Source organism: Notamacropus eugenii, chromosome 1 (assembly GCF_028372415.1).
Source record: "Notamacropus eugenii isolate mMacEug1 chromosome 1, mMacEug1.pri_v2, whole genome shotgun sequence".
In the NCBI taxonomy this organism is placed as follows: domain Eukaryota; kingdom Metazoa; phylum Chordata; class Mammalia; order Diprotodontia; family Macropodidae; genus Notamacropus; species Notamacropus eugenii.
Window position 1 is genome coordinate 327839865 of NC_092872.1, and position 21119 is coordinate 327860983.

Consider the following 21119-nt stretch of genomic DNA (forward strand, 5'->3'; position numbering starts at 1 on the left):
CAATATAAAAAGGAATAAGCATTTACTAAGCACCTACTACATGCCAAGCACTGTACTAAAAGGTTTACAAATACCTCATTTGATCCTCACAACCATGTGAGGCAGATATTACCGCCATCTTATAGATGAGGAAACTGAGGCAAAAGTTAAGTGACTTACCAAGTGTCCTACTGTTAGTAAGTGTCTGAGACCAACTCAATTTTTCCTAACCCCAGGTCCTGCACTCTATCCACTCCTCCACCTAGCTGCCTCTATATTTAAAACACAAAGACACTAAAACCATAAGATAACTGCGAGAGGCAGAAAAAACCTTTAGACAAATTATAGCCCTGATATAAGTGTAAAGCCAAACTAAGCATGAGTATTGGAAAGGACTTATTAAATATGATCAAAAGCATATATTTCAAAACTAGAATGAGTATTGTTTAAAAATAAAGAAATGGTAGAAGCTTTCTCAGTACCAATAGTGGTAAAGTAAGAATGTCTCTACTCCCTACTATTACTGGAAAGAGTTTCAGAAATGCTAGCTGGAAAAATAAGACAAGAGAACAAAATCAAAGGCTGGCAAACACTGGCAAAGAAAAAATTATCCCTACTTGCAGGTGACAAGACTATATACTTAGAAAACCCCAGTGAAAGAATGAATAAAAGAATTGAAGTGATAAACAGGTTCAGCAAGGTACCATGATGCAAAATAAATCCACATAACATATTAATATCATTTCTATACAGCACTATCAAAAACTAGGAAGAAATAAGATACATTCCACTCAAACTAACTACAAAATATTTAAAATATCTGTGAAGTAACATACCAAGACACATGAAAGATCTGCAGATGAAGACTTAAATAATCAGAGAGTCACCAATCGTGGTTAAATTATAGCAATGAAGGATAAGTGGCAATACTACCCTAAGTTAATTTACAGAAGAAGTACTGTATCAAGTTAATGAAGTAACACTACTTAGAACAAGACACAATATGAAAATAAATTCACAAAACCTCCAACTTCCATTTTCTCATTACTCTTCCTTGCACCATCCTTTTTGACAAGATATGCTCACCTTGTTAACATACAAACACGGAAAACAAATATGTCCAAATCTCTACCACCCATAAAAAACCTTCACTAGATCCTGTTATGCCACACAGCTACTGCTCTTTATCTCTTAACCTCTTCTTAGACTGTCTGAATAAGCCATCTATAATGGATGTCTACACTTTACCTTTCATGTTCTTTTTTAAAAACACATTTTTAGGGAGAAATTGTGGAAAGATGATGGAGAAAGTTTTCAGAACCCTCAAAAGTATGCCACTGGGACTTAGAGATGCTTCACTTTACGAGGCCAGAGGGGAATCTCCTCTACATTTTACCACACAGCTAGAGAATCCAAATGGGGACCCTGTGTCATGTAGAGATTCTGGATAAATAAGGCCAAGAGTCAAGCTCGCAGGGTAGCTTGCAGGTAGCCTCCCCATTGGAGCCTTCAGGGCATCCCTACCACTCTCAAACTGAGTTCTAAAATTCCCAGGTCCAGGTTAGCAGAAAAAGAAGAGTATTGTGTGGTTGTTCAAGGCAGGACCAGCATAGGTAACACTCTGGGAAACAGAGCCCGAGACTGACACAGTTCTAACAGGTCACCAAAGAGGTTGAAGGCTTTCCAGGAAAGTCCTATCACCAGCCAAGCTTCTGTAAAAAGGTGCTAAGCAATATCCAGCCCAAGTTGTTGCTGAAGACTTAAGGCAGAAATTCTTCTCAGAAGAAGCTTCTGGGCCTAAGACCAAGAAGTGAGAAGGACTCCAGGCAGAACCAATAGTTGGTAGAAGTTCCACAGTCCTATGATGAGAGAAAGACCCCAGACAGAGTCTTTGAGTCCCTTGAAGTAGGGACCTAGTCCGGCCTACTATAACCAAGACCAGATAGAGCCTGTCCACACCATTCAGTAGTGGAGCTTGATCAAAATGCAGCCTACCTTAGCCCTATGAGCAAATCAAGAAATACTCTGACCACTATGAGGAAAAACCTTGGTTTGAGCGTGGCATAGGAGACAAACCCGAAGAAGACAACTCCTAAACAAGTCTAAGGAAAAAATTCTCTTTCCATAGGTACTGCAAGACTATCTGGAAGAAATGAAAGCGATACAGAACTTAAAAGTTAGGGAGAAAAGCATGGCAAGGAAAACTGAAATCTTAAAACAGAGAGTGGAAAACCTCACTCAAGAACTGAATGTCCTGAAAATTAGAATGGGACAGAGAGAAAAGAATGACTAAACAAAACAATAACATATATAGAGAGATAGATAGGTACCATCTAAAAATTTGAAAAAATAGAAGGAAATGTAAATGAAGAACAATTAACCTAAAAAAAAAAGGTCAAGGAGAAACAATTTAAGAATTACTGGACTCTTCAAAAATTACGATAAAAAAAAAATCCAGATGTCAATTTTCAGAAAATTGGAGATTATAAAGCATAATCCAACAATACGATGTTTTCAAGAAACATACTTAAAACACAAATTTGTATAAAGCTAAAAAAAACCAGAGATAACAAATCAGCATCAATATCTAACGTTTATGCACCTAACATCATAGTGGGTAGCTAGGTGGAAAGATGAGTGGGCAGAGTGGGTAGAACCTTGGGCTTGGAATCAGGAAGACTCATCTTCATAAGAACAAATCCAGACTCAGACACTTACTGTGTGACCCTGGGCAAGTCACTTAACCCTCTTTACCTTAGTTCCTCATCTCTAAAATGAGCTGAAGAAGGAAATGACAAAGCACTCCAGCATCTTTGCCAAGAAAATCCCAAATGGGTTCATGAAGAGTTGGACACAACAGAAAAAACAACAACAAATATCATAGCAAAGTTAACAGAATTGAAGCAAGAAATAAATAGTAAAATTACCATTTAATGGGACACCTTAATATATCCTCTTTAGAGAGACCTAGACAAATATCACCAAAAAATAAACAAGAAAGAAGTTAAGGACTTGAAAAGGGCATTAGTTCTTTAGAATATGTTACTTAGTCTCCATTAAAAACTTTTTTATAATAGGATTTGAGTAGAATTTTTATTGCATTGTGATCAGTAAATAATCAGTTTAGTGCTTCTGCTTTTCTGCCTTTTCTGATGAAGTCTTTATGGCCCAACACAGGGGTAATTTTTATGAGTTGTCACATAAAACTTTGAGTATATAAATTCCTTTTACTTCCCATTTAGTAATCTCCATAGATCTATTATCTCTATTTTCTTCTAATGCCCTTTTCAAGTCCTTAACAAAGAAAATTAAAATAGGACAACATATCTAAACTTATGAGATGTAGTTCAGAGGGAAAAATGTATATCTCTAGATGCTTTCATCAATAAAAGGGAAATAACAAACCAATGACATGGGCATGCAATTAAAAATAACGTGAATAACAAACAAAAAAATCTAACTAAATAAAAAAGTAAACATTATGAAAATGAAAGGAGAGTCTAATAAAAGTGCAAGCAAAAAAAAAAAAACCTGAAATAAAACTGGAAGCTGTATTTTTGGGAAGAAACAAAAGAAATAACTGAAAAAGAGAGAAAAATAAAATTGCATCAAAAATGAAAGAGAATTTGCAACAACTGAACAGGTAATGATGGAAATTTAAGCAACAAAGTTCGTAATTTAAAGGAAAATGGTTAAATATTAGATAAAAAAATTTAAAAAAACAGATTAACAAAATAAGTAATAATATATTTAAATAATCCAATATCACAACAAGAATTTAAACAAGCCATACACGAATTCTCAAAGTAAATGAATTCAAGAGAATTCTATTAAACATTATAAAAAATTAATTCCAATATTACATAATTTGCTTGCAATAATAAGAAAACACCTTTCTAGTTTCTTTCCATAGTATAAATATGGCCTTGCTATCTAAATGAGACAAAGCAGAGAAAGAAAACTACAGAGAAATAAATATAATAAACATTGATGCAAAAATTTTAAATAAATATTATCTAGATGAAAGATACTGTAATATATGTTAACAAATGTGAATAATAAAAACCATATGTTTACATGAATAGATACTGAAAAAAGCTTTTGACAAAATTCAACACTTATTTCTATGAAAAACTCTAGAAATCAAAGGAATAAATGGCATTACATTCTATATATACTACTTATAGTATATATATATGTACACAATGTATACGTAGCATATATACTAGACAATATCCTATACAGCATATATGTATACAGTAAATAGTACTTATAAAATAAAGAAGAAACAATACATGTAATGGAGAAAACTGAAAGGTCTTTCCAATAAGATCATAATTGCAAGGATGCCCATTATCACAATTACTAGAAATGCTACCTCTATCTATGGGTGGGAGGGAGGGAGAGAAGGAAGGACGGAAGGAAGGAAGTTGAAGGACTTGTTTAGTCATAGAGAATGGTACATTCAAAGAAATCTAGAGAGTCAACCTAAAATTCAATTGAAATAAAAGAACTTCAGTCAAGTTACAGGATATAAGACAATACACATAAGTTATCAACATTACTATTTTTAACCAACAAACTAGCAAGAAGGACCAGACATAGAAATTCCCTTCAAAATAAATAGAAATCTATGCAATACTTAGGAGAATATCTTCCAAGAGTCATACAGAGATTATATATGAATTGAATTATAAAATATTATTTGTAGCAATATAGGCCTAAATAACTGATGACCATTAATTGCTTACAGGCAGACTGGGCAAATAGAAAAAATGATGAAACAGTTCAAATTAATTTATCTATTAAACACTGGTACCAACAAAACTCCAAAATAATATTTGATAGAGTAAAAATAACAAAAATTCATATGAAGAAACCAAAGGTCAAGAATCTCAAAAGTAGTAGCGAAAGAAAGACAGAAGGAAGACCTATCTCTACTGATATTGATAGGTAGTACAGCTATCAACTGTACTATAAAGCAGTAATCATTGAAATGATTTGGCACTGGTTAAAAAAAGATATTAATTAATGGATTATATGAAGTACAGAACATATAGAAGCAAACAAAAATAGTTGCATAGTTTTTGATAAATCCAAAGATCCCAGGTTTTGGCAAATTATGTAAATATATATTTCTTTCATAGCTTCCTGAATGTGGCTATCATATAAAAATGTTAATTCTTGTTAATTTATTTTGTAGCTTGCAACTTTACTGAAGCAATTAGTTATCTCAATGAATTTCTTTACAGATTATCTAAATTTTTCTAAATAAATCATGTTATCAACAGAGATCATTAAATGTCCAATTTTTTGTCTTTCCTTATATCTTTAACTATTTTTTCCTGCTTTATTGCCACTGTTAGCATTTCTAGAACTAAATTAAATGGAGTAAGGAAGAGACAGCCTTGTTTTTTACTCAAGTATTTCATATTTCTGAACTGAAATAATTAAAGACAGTGATCTATAATTCTCCTTCAGTGCTTTATCCTTACTAAGTCAGGCTATTTGTGCTTGTATTTGTCTCCTGAAAGGAGCTGGATAGAGTACTTTCCTTCTCAATTTTTTCTGAGGATAATCTGTGCAGTACTGAAATAGTTACAAATTCACTAGGATCAAGCACCTTCCATTCCTTCCTTCTTTTGGTAGGTTCCTTTCTGGTCTAGTTCTGTTCTTTGATCACTCAAATTTTTTTATATGATGTTCCATTTTCTTAAGGTAGTATCCAATTTCTTTTGTGTTTTTTTAATTCACATTATAATTATGTGTAGGAGGTTTTGGTAGCTATGTTTATTTTATTATTTCACCTTGTTTATTTATTATTTGATTGTAGCATTTTCAATTCCCTTCTTAATCAGGCTGGTTAAAGGTTTATAAAATTTCCTTTACCAGCTCCATTGTCATTTTGATTACAAATTTATATGTTTCTTAATTTTCAAGACTCACTCTTTTGTGCTCATTTTTGTCATCTGTTTTTTGTGGTTTATAATTTTTTAAATGCATATTCACTACATGATCCTCTCCTTTATTTTTTTATTTATGTATATTTTTGGTGATACAATTTTTCCTCTGGAGAATACTTTAGCTGCATCCCAGAAATTTTATCTTATCACTGGCTTTCACATAATTATTGTGAAATTTATTTATTCTTTACTCCAGTTTTTATTTAGGAATTTAATTATTAGCTATCTATTTAAGTCTGTGTTAGTGCTCCCTGAATTGATTACTATTTTTACTGTATTAAATTTTGTAAAGATGTGACTGTTATTTCTGTCTTTTACAACTGTTTACACTTTCTCTATGACCTAGTACATAGCCAATTTTGTGGAAGTTAACATGTGGTGTTGAAAAATGTGTACATTATTTATTCGTTCAATTAAAGCTTCAGCTCCAATTTCTCCAAATTTATATTAGCCCTTTCAGTTTTGTCTTACTATAAAAAAGGAACATTAAAGTTTCCTAAGATTATTGTCATAAAATCTTCCAATTCAGTTCATTTTGCTTTAGTGATTTTAGATGATATTTCACTTGGAATATAGTTACCATTTATATTAGATAGTTGTCTATGCTTCCTTTCAGTATAATAAATTTCCTTGTTTATTGTGAAATTTTGTTTATCTTTTGTCTCACAGCATGTTCATCATTCCTACTTTTAAAAATTCATGATACATGATAAATTCAGTTCTAGTCTAATTTTTATTCTATGTATTTCTTTGTTTTTTAAATGTCATCCTGGTATAAAATAGATTGTACGGTTTTGTTTTCTTATCTAATCTGTCAATTTTTTGACTGGATTGTTTAATTCATTCACATTTAAGGTTATAAGTGATTTCTATTTTCTTCTCTTTCTGTCTCTGACTTTGATTTTTGTTTTGCTTCCTCTTTTAAACTAGTACTTTGTTCCTATGATTAGTTTTGTTTATTCTACTTTATTTGCACAATCTCTGTGCTTCTCAATATCAACCTACCTTCCTCCATTTACCAAACTTTTCCTGAGTTTTAGAATTTTACTTAACTTACTGATACATTTTTCTTTTTACCTTTTAATTATCTAATTCTTCCTTCTCTCTCCTATTCTTAAATAGGCAATTCAAAATCTAACTCTCCCCCTGAATATTAACTTCTCCTTTTTCTGCTCCCTTTTCTAAAAATGATTTCTTTACCTTCTCCTCAATAATTCTCTTCAATTTGTTTATTCTACACTTTTATTCTTTGATTTATGATTTGCCTACTTATTTATTTCTTCTTTAACCTATGTGTTCCTCATGGAATTAAAACTTTCAAAATACTAAGTTTAAACATTTCTTTGTTGTTGCCTTTGAGGATCTTTACCCTTCATTTCTTTATCTTTCTATTATGCCTCACTCTTAAGAATGATTAATTCAAGAGATAGGTAATAAGGATATTGGCACTGCCCAGTGGTAAAAATTTCTCTGTGTAGCAAATTGAGTGGTTCAGTCTATCTTCTGCCTTGCCTGTAGGTCATTTTCTTTCCCTTTTGCCAAGCAATCTCCTAAGTGGGTCTAAGTCCTCCAATTCTATTCAATGCTAATTATTCCAAAGAATTCTGATTTCTTTTTCCTGAGGCAAGATATTGTTCAATGAGGCACAAAACTCTCAGATGAAGTCATCTCCTAAGGTAAAGTCCTTATCTCCCAATGCAAAATATATCTCTGACATCAGAGGAGTGTTTTTGATTTGTACCCTCTTCCCTCATTTAGTCCAGGCCTCAGCCTTTCCCTGTTGTTTTTTTGATGCCTCCCTGTGCTACCTCATCCATTCTCTTGCAAGTCCTTCTTTTTGATAAAAGACTACAGGAGTTCTCTTCCTTTAGTCCTTTATCTGTCGACTTGTAGGGTACATTACGTATTTCTCCCAATCCTTCATCTCCTCATTCCCCTTTTATGCACATTCCTAATATGTAATTTAGCCCCACAAGGAGAAGCACTGATTCATCTGGAGGGGACTTTGCAGTGTTTAGTTCATGGTGATTCAGACCTGCCTGCTCTTCTCCAATAACTGCTCCTACTTCTTTAAATTCTGCTTTCATCTTTATCCCTATGTGTGTTTTTTCAAAAGGAATCTCTTAATGTACTTTCCTGGCTGTTGTTGTTGTTGTTCTTTTTAAACTCAACATATATCATTCTCTTTCTAGGCGTGTGTGTGTGTGTGTGTGTGTGTGTGTGTGTTTTGCAAGAGCCTTCCTTTGGAAGATATACGTATCTTCCTCGTGTTTTTTATTATTTGGATGTATTTGCAAGCTGAATATACCCCTATATTTAACCTTCCTTTTTAAAGAATGTTCTAAGAGGATTCTGAGAAAATGGTAGAGTAAGAAAAATTTCAGTTCTCCAAATTTCCTCCACAGAAAAAGACCAAACATTGCCTCAAAGGAATGTAAAACAGTGAAAATAAACGGAAGTCAGGTAAAGCTGAACAGCTAAACAGTAGCTAAAACAACCTAAAAAGGCCCCAGAAAAGACTTGACCTGCTGGGGCAGAGGTTTGGCCAGAGTCAAGTACAAACACCTCCAGGCCAACTCTGTGGAACTAACCAACAAGCCCTGGAGACAGCTGGGATTGGGAGGCAGTCTCAGCCCTAGAAACTTTCATCTCAAGAAAAGTGTAGGGTGTCTGACTGCTGAGAAGACTGAAGGACCTTCCATTGTTAAGGGACTTCAAACACAGCTATGCTGATCAGACTACAAGGAGAAGAAGGAGCTGGCACACACCTGGTAAGTGCAGTAGCAGAGGGGCAGGGACTCTGCAAGAGAGCAGAATCCCTGGTTTCAGTCCCAGAGAAGAGAGGACACTTATAGTTTGCAACCATCAGAGGGACTGCAGGGAGTAAAATCATTTGCTGGATGGCATGACCACAGGCTCTAGCAATGGTTTAGGAGTGGCAAGAAGAGCCCTGGGACAGACCTCAGAAAAAAACAGTAAGAAGGACCTGAGGCTTGGGGCATTACTCTCCATATCCTGGGACTAGAATTTGATTACACTAACAGGTACAAAAAGTAAAATAAAACAAAAAAATAAATAAAAATGAGCAAAGGAGAAAGACCCCAACCACAGATAAAGGAGATGGAGAAGATCTGGGGGGTTCATATTCAGAGGAAGGTAACAGAGCTAAAAAAAAGTCACTCCTTTTTCAAAGATAAATGTCAAATGGTCCCAAACACAAAAAGATTTCTTAGAAGAACTTAAAAAGGACGTTTTAAAAATCAAGAGATAGAGGAAAAATTAGAAAAAAAAATAAGAGCAATCCAAGAAAATCAAGAAAATTATGCAAAAAAACTCAACCAACTTGAAACAGAGAACCAAAATTTAAGGAAGAAAATAATTTCTTGAAAACTAGAATTGAGCAAAGGGAAGTTAATGACATTCTAAGACACAAAAAATAATAAAACAAAATCAAAAGAATGGAAAAAAAAGAGAATATGAAACATCAGAAAAACAACTGATCTAGAGAACAGATCGAGGAGAAATAATATAAGAATAGTCAAACTGCTTGAAAATTATGATTAAAAAAAGAATCTTGATACAATATCACAAGAAATCATCAAAGAAAATTGCTCTGAAGTTCTAGAACAAGAAGGCAAAGCAGAAACAGAGAAAAACCCACTGATCACCACCTAAAAGAGATCCCAGGAGTAAAACTTACAGGAGTATCACAGCTAAGTGTCAAAGCTTCCAGGTTAAGAAGAAAATATTGGAAGCAATAAGAAAAAACAATTTAAACATTGTAGACCTACAATAAGGCTGTCACAAGACCTAGCAGCTACTGTGTTGAAGGATGATAGCTCTTGGGATACTAAATTTTGTAAAGCAAAAGAGCTGGGACTAAGGGTAACTTAGCCAGCAAAGCTATGCATAATCTTTAAAATGGGGGAAAAAAGGGATATTTAAAGAACTGAAAGACTTTCAGGTATTTGTGACAAAAACAACGGAACTTAGGGGAAAATTCTACATATAACATCCAAGAGAAATATAAAGTAAACATTAAGGACCAATCATAAGGGACTCAATAAGGTCAAATAATTTAGGTCTTACATATGAAAATATTATCACTTCTATTATGACTGCAATTTTTATTTGGGATACTTTGAAAGAAAGATCTATTAGAGAAACAGATGCTAGGAGGAAATAAGAATAATATAATCTTACATATATGCATATATGTATTTATATGCATGTTTATAGATATCTATGTATATATATGTTATAGATATCTATGTACATATATGTGTGTGTATATGTGTGTGTGCATGTGTGTACACACATGCACTTAATTGTAGCCTAGGGGATGGGTGGAAGGAGGGGAAAAAAATAAAGTAAAAAGTGCACAGCAGAGAACAAAAGAAAACCTACAAGGAAGCAAAGAAAAGATGGACAGCTCTGAAAACAATATGTAGTATTTATTATATAGTTTTCTTGAAATGCAAATTTATTGCTTTATATTGAATTCTCTCACACTCTGCTGCGTACATATTGATTTTTTTTCTATTTTTTACTTTGTACTTACGTTTAAAACAAATTTAAAAACTTTAAAAAATAAGGAAGAAAAAATGAATATCTCAGGTGGCTGTCTTATTAACCATCTTTTTGCAATGATAAATTAGGCTAAAGATGGTAATAACAGTATATTTCATTGTGAGTTGTACTTAAAACTCCTTTGCTTTTCAGATTACACCATCCCATTGCCTTTGGTAGTTTTGGGCAGGAGTACAATAATCTTGTGTTATTCAAATTTTCTTTTCTATATATCTGATGATTTTTTTCTTGTAATTTAGCCACCATGTACCTTGAGGTTTGAAACAGCTTCTTATGCTTTCTTTCAAAAGGTGTTTTCAGTAATTAGAAATTTTGGGTAGCTTTCTTGTATTATGGTATTCAAGTTTTTTCACTTGTCATGTTCTTCTGGAAAGCCACGATCCCCAAGTTGTTTCAAGGCACTGTTTCTGGGATCAATGTTTTTCTCTGAAAGGATATGTTTCTCTATATTACTATTTTTTGCTTCTCTTTTTCTAATTGTTTCTCATTTTGGTACATTTTTATACACACTCAGTTGTGTGTATCAGAGAGATTCACTATCATCTCTTAAATATTTTCTGTCCTACAAATTATTTTTGCTGTGCAGGCCCTAAATTATCTCAAGGTTTTGATTTCTCTCTTGAACCACTCTGTCCCTGCTCTTGTGAACCCAAAGGGTGCTTTTTCATCAGGTTTAATTCCCTGTTTTGCAGTATTTATTTAGAGAAGTTTGTTTTATCTTGGATTTTTGACAGCCTTTTCCCCAGAACTTCTTTTTAATATTTTCATTTTTCACTAATCAATGAGTTTTTAATCAAATTTTCTTCCTCTTGGATCTTTGGTGGTTTTAGCCTTATTTTCTCCTTACATTCCCCAGCTGTTTACATTCAGAATCCTCCTCCAGGGCTGTACCATAAAGTTGTCTCAGCTTCCTTTCACACTGGGAAATTCACTTTCTACCAGCTTTGGTAACTACTCCAATAGCTTATAAAGGGATAAGATGGGTACTACCTGGCTTCCAGTCCCCATTCCTTCAGGTCCAGTGTAGCCAGGCTGCCAGTATAGCCACCTGTCTAAGTTCCTTCAGATACTTAATTCTCTGATTGTTGAAAATCAGTGTCTGTTGCTTCCTACAGGGTGGGGGGAATAATATGGGCAAAATTTCTACTGTTTTGGGGTTCCCTAACCTATGGGCTGTGCCAAAAAAGCAGGAAACTCCATTCACACACTGTCCTTTTCCAACCTCCATGTGTCTTCTGGCACCTTATATACTTGCTGACTATAAGGGAAGGGTAGAAATGAGGTATACTCTCAAGGGATTTAAGCGGGGAGGGAACTCTCTGATTGTGTACAAGTCAATGGGTCCATCTGTGGCTATAGCATGAAGGCTCATCAAGGAGGAGTGCTGAATGTGTGTCTTCAGGAAGCTCTGGTATTCTCCACTGTTAACTTCTATGGTTTGCTTTCTTGTCCACTGGACATAGCAGGAATTACTTTACTAGTGGTACATAATTCCTATTTTGTAGGAATTTTTTACTTAGTTGGGACTGAAGGAAACATTGGTCCTCTCTTTTGGTCTTCTCTTCTTACTTTCTTCTTAAACCCTCTTCACTGTCAATTCTGACCTTATCATTCAACTTAAACTACTCTAAAGTTACCAATAAGCTCTTAATTATTAAACCTATTGTCCTCTTCTTGACCTTTATTCCTTTTTAACTTTCTATAGTATCTGACATTGTCTTTCTGGATGACCTTCTCTCTGGTTTTCATGACTCTACTCTCTCTAGGTTCTAGCTTACCTACTTGACAATTCCTTTTCCTGAACCTTCATCCACACCATCCCTACTAAGTGTAGGTGTTCCCAATGGTTCTCTCCTGGGTCCTCGTCTCTTTATGCTTTCTTACTTGATAATCTGGTCATTTTCCATAGATTTAATTAGCATCTCTAAGCAGGTGATTCTCAGATCTATTTCTTCAGCCCTCATTGGTCTCCTGAGCTCTAGGCTGTCAACTACCGTATATGAGACATTTCAAACTTGATGATGTCCCCATACACACCTGAATCTAAACATTATCCTTCCCCTAAAATCATCCCCTCTCCCAAATGGACCTATGGCTATCAAGGCCATACTGCAGTCTCTTGAGTTCACACCAATGTCATTGTTGCCATCATCAACTCTCCTCTCTCAGTCCCTCCACATTTCCAATCACTTGTCAAATCTTCTAATTTCTTTCTCAGCATCCCTCAGATAAATCCAGTCACACAGCCACAACCCTAGTTATAGCACTCATCAACTCTTGTCTGGGGTACTACATAGTCTTCTAATTGTTTTCCCTCTTTCAAGTCTCCTCTCAAATCCATACATTTTACGATCCAAGGCCTACTTGCTGTTTCTTATACAGGATATATCAAACGCTTCTCTATGTCAGAATGTTCTTCCTAACTTAAGACTCTTAGAATCCCTGGTTTCCTTTAAAACTCCATTTAAGTGCTTCTTCTTCCAAAGAGGCCTTTTTCAGTCTACCCAACTACCAGAGCCTTCCTTCTTAAGTTCCCTTCCAATGAGTATCTACTTATCCTGTATATATTGGTTTATACATGTCACCTTCATTAAAATTCCTTAAGTGCCATACTGTTTTTACTTTTTATTTATATCCCTAGATATAATATAGAACTCAGTAAGTTTTCTGATTGATCAAAGGAGTTTTTAAAAAGTCAGAAAAATAGACAAGTAAAGCTGACTACATAAAACAAGAAAAAGAAGCCTATAGAAACAGTAATTTGATAGATGACACATTCAAGATGTTTTTAAGTGTACTTAAAAGCTCTTTCCTAGGCCCCACACTATTTTCGCATTTTTCTCTTTCTGTTACTCAATGTCTAAAATATCTCACCCACTACTCTCATCTTTCAAATTGCCCATTTATGGCAAAGGCACTAAACCATTCTACCAATCTTCCAGGTTCATAACCTAGGCATTATCCTTACCTCCTTACTTACCCTCACCCCATATATCCAATCAGTTTCCAAATTCCATCATTTCTGTCTCCATAATATTGGTCACATTTAGCCCATTCTCGCATGGCCACCACCCCAATTCAGACCCTCTTTACCTTTTCTCCTTAATTACTGCAATGGCTAATTGGCTTCCCTGTCTCAAGTCTTTCCCCATTCCATTTCATCTTCCACAGTAATGCACAGATGGGATTATTTTTATTGTTTAGTCTTTCGAGGCCTGTCTGACTTTTCCTGAGGCCATATGGGGTGCCTCCCTAGAGTTTCCCCTCATCATCAAGAAAATTGTCTTCTTCAGCATCAAGACTCCTCTTCTCCTTAGAAAATAGGAGGCCATCTCTGGAGCCATCATTCCAAAGTGAGCAACTGCATACTACACTTACATTGAGCCCACAGCATCTCACTCTCATGTTTATCTAGTTGTAAAGAATACCCTTTAACATTTTTTTTAAAATGTATTTTGTGTAGGTTTCTCTCATATTCTCTACCTAAGCACTGATGCTGGGTGACTCATAATCGTTCATTTGAAGAGGACTTTGCTGTTAAATGAAGAAATTCAAATGGATAGGAGAAACTGATCAAGTCTCCTTTTTAAACTCTGAAATTGGAGTACCCTTGGTTTAACTGTTGTAGTGAGGGTTGCTCATTTAATTAGTTTTTAAAATCTTCCCAAGTTTTTTAATATTTCCTACTGTATACTAATTATCCATTGCAATCATAAAAATTTAATATTTTTTAGCTTTCTCTCAATCAATGTGCACTCACTTTGGCTCCATTTATTCATTAACCCAAAGAATATATGCCTATATCAACTGGTTAGCATCTTGTAAGTTTTATTTCTTGCTTTCTTTTGGTTTTACCCCTAAAAATACCTAAGAAGGCCTCCCCCTCTTTCCCCATAATAAATCTGGAGATAAAGGGGTTATCTAGATTAGGAGTGGGGAAGCTGTGGCCTAAGGGGATTTGTTCTGTAAAGACTGGATTCAGTCAAAGGGCCACAAGATTCCCACCCCTAAGCCAGACCCAAATGGCAACAACAACAACAACAAAAAACCTAACGTCACAGATAAAAACCTCCATATCTCCCTTATTAGTTAACTTTAAATAGATGAAAAAGCATTAGTAATTCATACTCTCATTCCTCTCAATCAATTTCTGCATTCAGAATCCTAAAACAGAGATCTAGAAGTAAAGGCTTCAAATATAGTGTTCCTTACTAATCATGACGTTGGAACTATTCCTTTCTTGAGAAAGAAGGAACATCTATCTCTAACAAGCATCACCACAGTGGGAACTCTACGATCCAATGGACCCAAAAATCACTTCATCTCTTTATTCTGTAATGAAGCATTAGTCATCCTTACCTGGGTAGGCTGCTAACTTTCTCAGTCTCTGCTCTGCCACCAATATAACCCCTATCGTTTATGGAACTCACATGGTCCAGGACTGGCAAATGGACTACACTGGCCCTCTATGAATACAGTGTCCACTCTGCCCTCACTGCTATTATATCTTCTGAAGGTATGGCAATGCCATGCTGACCTGGAACACTGACCACATATACCTTCCATATTTCTATTTTTTCAAGGAACCACTAAATTTATGCAGGATAGAGTGAGATCATCTACTGCTTTCATTTAGGCTATTACCCTCAGGTAGCAGGCCTCACTGAGTGTTGAAACAGATTTTGCAAAGATCAGCTCTGTTGACCACTACCTTTGCCAAATGGACTGACTTTCTTATGGTGGTAGGACCTATTCCTATTCACCATTAGCTCAAAATTAGGAAAACTTAAAGCACAGTAAATCTTGTTAATAACAAAAATAATAAAACATGATTATAACAGAAAGAGTTTTTACGTTAAAAATGCAAAAAAAGCAGAGGAATAAAAGGATTTCTCACCCATGTTAATGCTTAATGTTAATGCTCAAGGCAATTAGTTTGGTAGAAAGAGTCCTAGAATTAGAGAGAGTTCTTGCTCTAGTACTTACTGCCTTTACGACTATGTGTAAATTACTTAAACTCTATGAGCATTAGTTTGTTGCATCAGGTGATTTCTGAGGTTTCTTCCAATTCTAAATCAATGAATGAGTAACCTTTTCTTACTATTACCAAAAGCATGTTACTAGCATGATTTGTAATAGAGAAACAATTGAAGCTCTCCTACATTTGGGCAGTAAAACAAGGATGTCCATCGTAACTACTGCTTTCTGACAATGTTAAAAATGGTAGATGTAACAACAAAAGTGTAGCTGTAAAAGAAAATGAGGAAACTGAGGCAGAAAGGATTGAGAGACTTGCCCAGACCCACAGAGCTAGTAATTGTCTGAGGCCAGAATGGAACTCAAGAAGATGAATCTTCCTGACTCCAGGCCCAGCAAGCTATTTACCGTGCCACTTAGCTGCCCTAGATCTGACTATAGTACTCTCTGAATGAAGACATACTAGTGACTCCTTATTGCCTCCATGATAAGAGATAAAATTATATTTCTATTTGCAGACATTATGATAGTAGAATCAACAATAATACTAATTATTAGTAACTTTACTAAAGAAATAAAGATACAAAATAAACCCACAAAAGCAATTATCATTATACACATTACTATCAAAATACTGGAGGAAGAGATAAGAAGAAAAATTATATTTAAGAATTAAAACACCAAAATACACAGAACTAATAATAATAAATAATATTAACATAACTAATAGAACTATTTTAGTCTCCAAATAGTTAACTGGAGAGAATAATTTTTTATGGTCCAAACAGGGTTAAATAGCTTACCCAAGGTCACATTTTTACACAGTAATTTTCAGAGCTAGGATTCAAACCTAGGTTTGGTGATTAAAAATCAAGCACTCTTTTCACTATATCATACTGCCTTCAAAATATTAAAGAATATAACGAATTAGTAGCAGACCTTAAAACCTTAAAAACAATAAATTTGAGAGAATGTCAAAGTTTAAAATTTTCAAGAACATACTGTTCAACTCAAATCCAAAAACTAATTCTCTCCACAAATACTGGAGAAGTGGTCATTCACTCTTCTTTGAAGCTCTCCAGGGAGAAGGAAGCCATTGATACCTGAGGCAGACCATTCCATTTTTAGATAGTTCTAATTCTTCATAAGTTTCCTTATATCAAGCCTAAATTTGTCTCTTCCACCCAGCAGTTCTAGTTTTGCACTTTGAGTTCAAGAAGAACAATTCTAGTCGTGCCTACCTGGTCATGCTTCAAATACCTGAAGCCATCAGATTTCCCCTATGACTTCTTTTCTTCTGGCTAAACATCTACACTTCCTTTGCCAACTCTTAACATACAAAAACATACAGGTCTTCTGGTAACATGACTGTTCTACAATGGATACTCTCCTCCCATTTTATCAAAAGCTTTCCTAAAATGGGGCACAAAGAACTGAATATAATATTTTTCAAGTGTCCTAATTAATCAATCAACCAATCAATAAATATACATTAAGCACCTAGAATCTTCCAGATACTGTGCTAAGTGCTGGGGACACACAAAGAGGAAAAGAACAGTTCCTGCCCTCCAGAAGCTTATAATCTAATGGGGGCAACAACATGCAAAATAATATATACAATACAATAAATAATATATACAAACAAGTTACATAAAATATAAGTAGGAAAATAATTAACAGAGGAAGGACACTGGAACTAAGGTGGGTTGGGGAAGGTAGAAGTTGGGATTTTAGTTGGGCTTTAAAGTAAATCAGGGATGCCCTAATCAGAGCAGAGGAGGGAGGGTATTCCAGGTATAGAGGAGAGCCAGAGAAAATACCCAGAGGCAAGAGACAGAGAATCTTGTTCATGGAACAGCCAGGAGGTCAGTGTCATTGGACTGAAGAACACAGGTCAGGCAGTAAGGTAGGTTATGATGGGTTTTGAAGGCTAAACAGAGCATAATCAGGGCAGAAAAATCAGCTTATTTCTCACCGCTGTTACTCAACTTAGCATAAGATTCTATTAGTTTTCCTTGGCTGTCATTTAACTTTTTATTCTTATTGAACTTACACAGTCTATTAAAAATCCTCATTCATTTTTCAGACAAACTGCTGTCTAATTCATGCCTCCACTATCTTAGATTGGAGGACATTTTATTTTAACCCAATTATAAGACTTTATATCTATCTATCTAATTATACAAATCATATAGAAACAAATAAGGAAATTAGATCAGTAAAACATATTAAATAAGACTTAAAAATGTACAGTAGAGTTTAACAGTTGATAAATCTATGAACAGCTCCTGGGGAAGGGATTCTTATTTAGCAAACACCTCTGGAAAAATTAGAAAGCAACTTGGTGAAAAGGTTTAAATCAGCATCTTATCATAGTAAATTTCAAATCAGTAAATATTCTAAATATAAAAAGCCATGATGCTGCAAAATTAAGAGAATGAAAAGTTCTATCTTTCAAAATTATGCGTGGTGCAAGAAAATACAGCAGAGATCTCAATAAATACTGGTTTCCTTGCTGTTCCACAAAAAAAGACAACTCAATTCTCGGTACCAGGCATTTTCTCTAACTGTCCTGTGTCTGGAATGTTCTTCCTCTTCAGCTCTTTCTAGTAACCTTCCTGATTTCCAGTCCCAACTAAAAATTCCATCTTTTACAGAAAACCTTTTCCAACTCCTCCTAATTCTAATGCCATTTCTCTGTTCATCATTTCCTATTTATCTTGTACATAGCTTTCTTTGCATATATTTGTGTTTTGTCTCCCCAACTAAACTGTAAGCTCCTTGAGGCAAAGCTCCTTGAGGCAGGGACTACCTTTTACCTCTTTGTATACCTAGCGCTTAGCACAGTGTCTTGCACAGAAATAGGCACTTACATGCTTATTGGATTGAATTATTAAACAGATAATTCTGATCACATACAATTAAAAAGTTTTTGCAAAAAAATATCAAAACAGGTAGAATCAGAAGAAAAGATCTATGCTGGGGGAAAATTTTTGCATTAATTATCTAATAAAAGACTGACATGCACACTCTATAGGATACTGATACAAGTCAGATCACAGTTTTCAAAAAAAATGCAAAACAGTAATTATTTGAAAAAATGTTCAAAGTTAAATTGATTTCTCTTTTCTTCTGCATCCTTTAGTAGGTGACTTATTATTCTGAGCAGTGGATCTGTTTGTAGAATAAATAAGTGCTCCTTCTGAATAAGGAAAAATAATATAATAGAACTAGATCACTGAAATGTGAAAAATTCCTGAGTTTTGTCCATGATTGCACAGCAATCCAGAGAAAATGAATGAAACTTTTTGTCCCTCGACTTTCTGGCTACTTGCAAAATGAATTCAAACATTCTTGCAGAAGGCTCAGTAAGGACAAAAATATTTATTTTGTTACTAATTAAATTATTATTTATGAAAATGGTCACTAACTATTGACCACCAAATGAATATTAAGCAGTGCAATATAGCTAAGTGATTGTTTTTGGTAGCAATATATGGAAACATAAGGTTTAAAATTTGCTTTTTTTCAAAATATGACAAGCTGCTTTCTAGTTATAAATCACTGAGCAAGTTTGCTTGCACAAATTACGAAAATATTGCAACTTTCTAAAAAACAAATAACCCTGCTACACTACTAATCTTTTCCCCATAAAGGATGGATAAAGGAAAACAAGCCAGGTCAATCTTTTAAAAATTATGATTGAATTTTCCTCTAACAATTGGTCTGCTTAGGCATGTTAACAGTACGGTTTAAATATGACAACAAAAATAGCACCTATATTAACATAAGATTTAGGTGAAAGGAGAAAGCATTCAAATATCTAGGAGTGGAAAAATATGTATATACATACATACACATATGCATATATGTATATATGTAATTTTATTACTTAAAATCTTTAGATTTTCAAGCCATAAATATTTTTTAAAAGTTATACAGCTTCCGAACTCAGGCAGATAGAAATGGATAAGCATCAAAAAGACTCCAGAGCAGGAAGAGACTTCATAGATCATCTGGTCTAACTCCCTCATTTAGAGATGAACAAAAATGAGATCCAGGGAAAATAAATGACTTTCAGAGGCAGTATTTGAATGCTGGTCCTCTAACTCAAAGAGTCAGTACTTTTTCTAGTATATCAAGTTTAATTTGCAGATTTCAAGAAGAAATTCTTAAAGAACAAACCTTGTAAGAAAATCCAAAATGGAGATATCAATACTACAAAGGTTTTGCATAGCAGGCATTCATTTAATAAAGTCTATTCAGTGTTGCCTTTTGAGATTGTTAAACAAATCCCATAGCATTGGCTATAAACCCATAATTACAGACTATTATGGCTTACAATGCAGGAAGGCATAAAGAGCTGCTGTGATTCACTACAATGTAATAGAACATGTAGAGGAAGTTAATTTTCGTTGATGTTTTAAACAGTGGCTTTGCATAATATATAGGTGAAACTATAATTAGAAGAGAATAATCTTTGTAGCCTCTTTTATTCTGTCTCTGAACATGATGACTTTTTGCTAATAACACCACTACTACTCGACAAAAAGGCAACTACAGCTACATTCTTCATTAAATTTAATAATTATAGCTACTCCTGCCAATAGTTCTCAAATCAAATTCATTCAGTGCAATACTGAGCTTATTGGGGACAGCTCTCTGTTTAGAATTCTTTGGCCAAAAAAGCACTTGAGGATGATGAAGCATGCCTTGGACAAGGGCATAATGATTAGTCATTTTCTCTATATTAAAAAACAACCAAAAAAAAAACCCTAAAAAACACCCAGGACATAGTCACTACAGACCGCACACAAATCACCTGCTGTTAGTACACGGATATTAAAAAAAGGTTCTGCATTTATCTGGCCTTTAATGCATTTAAGGTAACCTAAAGGCTTCAGCTCAACAGAGGTGAAGCATAGTACTAAGTATCAATATTAAATGCATTTATTTCAACAGTCTTCTCTTCTGTCTGATACTGACACAATATATTTTATAAGAAATTCTAGAATTGTTTTGTTAAACAGTTAAATTCAATTTTTAAAAAATATTTCAATTCTAGAAATGGTCTTGATACGCTTTTGAACAAAAATTAAATGTGCTACCCATTTAAACTATAGAAAAGCATTTTCTCCCCTTGGCTAGAAAACTATTTTCCCCCATACATTTACCCTTTGTTTTTTACTATCAGACTCATGGTTAGTTTTAATTTTGCAAAGCTAATCTAATAGATCAATGTAAAGTTTCCTATGACAATTATGGACTGTGTTAATTCATTATTTACTGCTTTAATGGCATTATCTTCTTTTTTAATGTACTAAAGTGTTACTTAAATCCTTATTATCTAGATATCTACATAATTAGATAGATTTTGTTTCTCCAAAAAAATAATTATGAGATCCTGGAAAGAATTATAACTTACATATCTTTGTATCCCATATATATTCATGGTTCCCTGAACATTGTACATACATGATACATATACATCTTGGCTGATTTATTTGAAGATAATCAAATATGGCTTTAAAAAAGTTTAAATTAACTACTTATGTTATTTCAAAGCAGAGTCATAAGTTCTTCCTAAGTAAGATATTTGCTATATAGATC

General features: G+C 34.2%; 1 protein-coding gene across 2 annotated transcripts in view; it reads right to left on the reverse strand.

The window, feature by feature from the left end:
• The window catches only part of RALGAPA1 (Ral GTPase activating protein catalytic subunit alpha 1), a 325621-nt gene that overhangs the window by 104365 nt on the left and 200137 nt on the right, over window positions 1-21119 (reverse strand). The window lies entirely within an intron of this gene.